The sequence below is a fragment of the Penaeus monodon genome, chromosome 15 (assembly GCF_015228065.2).
Source record: "Penaeus monodon isolate SGIC_2016 chromosome 15, NSTDA_Pmon_1, whole genome shotgun sequence".
NCBI classification, from domain to species: domain Eukaryota; kingdom Metazoa; phylum Arthropoda; class Malacostraca; order Decapoda; family Penaeidae; genus Penaeus; species Penaeus monodon.
This window is the reverse complement of record NC_051400.1, coordinates 27,506,377-27,507,960: the sequence shown is the minus strand read 5'-3', so window position 1 is coordinate 27,507,960 and position 1,584 is coordinate 27,506,377. Positions and strand designations below refer to the sequence as shown.

Genomic DNA, 1,584 nt, shown 5'->3' with positions numbered 1-1,584 from the left:
GTTATAAGTAAAATACAGACCATCATGGAGAGCTCTGGTGGAGGGGCCATGCCAGCTGCATTCTGCAAGGTGTATTCATACAATGCCAGCCGCTCTTGCCTTGAGAAATTGGCAATCAACCCCAGCTGCTAGCGGGGGTTTGCCTTAGATCAGGTGCATCTGGTATAAACATAGTTAAATTTTAGAATGCAGTATGAATATGTACACACACAGAGGCATAACTAACCTTTTGTTTTCTAGTGGAGAGGAGCTGTGAAGGTTTTTGCTCAATATTTATATGCACTATTTGATTAGTGTTTTCATGAGTTTACAATATGTTGTGCTTAAATTTAAGGTCTGAGGGACTGTTTGGCATCTAAGAAACTCATAATGCAGTGAAATCAGTATATATTTTAAGTTTTTCTAGAATGTTCATTTCATCTTGAAAATGACTTTTTCAAGTCAAAATATCCTCTGTAATATGACTCATAAATCCCACATACTTTGGGTGAAAAATAAATCATAATCATGCACATAATCATGTAACTTGTCAAGTTGAAAAAAAGAAAAGCTCATATTTCATTGAGCAGGATCACTAGCACATTCTTGTCAAACAACTTTGGATTTTCTTATTGCCCAGTGTATCTTTAAGGAAACCTCCACCCTAAGCAGTTACACCTCTGTATTTATGAAATAGTTTACTCTGAAATTATGCATAACAGACTAACTTCACCTATTTGTAGCTAAACCAGAATGTGTATACTGTACTATGTGTAAGACATGACACAAACCAATTTAGAAATAAATCAACATAAACTTTTATATGATATATATTCCTGAATATAAACAGAAAGTATACTTCTAAGCTAGTTCTGGTCTAAGAAAAAAAATAAGTGTAACTCCATGTAACCTCTATCAACATCTTTAAACAGATGTACACATACATGAATGTGAAACTATACCTTATGCAAATGATTGTATCTTTACATATTAATAATAAAAAAATAAACACAATTGCCAAAAATAACATCCACAATGAGCATACTTAAGTAATGATCTACAATGGAAGCAATATTCATAATAAAGTATTCATAAAAGGATACAAAGAAATTCCACATACTGGGTTTATATAGCTGAAAAGAAAGTGGGGAATGGTCAGTCATTTTGCTAAAAAAAATGCATTCTGAAAATAACATGTGCTTATAATATACTTGAATTTTCTCTTTATCGTTTTTTATACAGATCTCTAAATGTAACATTCCATATGCAGTATCCTACCTGGTCTCCTGTAAGCTGCTAATACATTCCTTTGTACATCAGCATCTGGAAATTCATTCATAATATTACAATCATACATCAGAGTTAAATAATCAAATTCATCAAAAATTAACATTAAACCCCTAAAATTTTCAGTTATAAACATAGAAACAGAAAGACAAATTGAAGTTACCTATAGTAACAGCAGACACTCCTTTTACTGGTAATGCGGGCAACAGAGGCTCATCATTGAATTCATTACTCTTTTCTGGGCTTCTAGTCATACCTGAATTCTGTAAATCAAACATCATTTATTCTTGTGAGGTATAACATAAAATGAAAGAGAAA

The 1,584-nt window shown here is 32.3% G+C and overlaps 1 protein-coding gene and 1 long non-coding RNA gene across 2 annotated transcripts in view; one reads left to right on the top strand and one right to left on the bottom strand.

Annotated features, from left to right (window-relative positions):
- LOC119581874 (U11/U12 small nuclear ribonucleoprotein 48 kDa protein-like) overlaps positions 1-1,584 on the top strand; it is a gene marked incomplete in the record, with an annotated part of 23,705 nt that overhangs the window by 9,386 nt on the left and 12,735 nt on the right.
- On the bottom strand, positions 142-1,537 carry LOC119581875. Its single transcript, XR_005229595.1, has 3 exons — positions 1,430-1,537; positions 1,258-1,302; positions 142-159 (listed from the first exon to the last, which is right to left on the bottom strand). It is a non-coding gene; the product is annotated as an uncharacterized LOC119581875 (long non-coding RNA).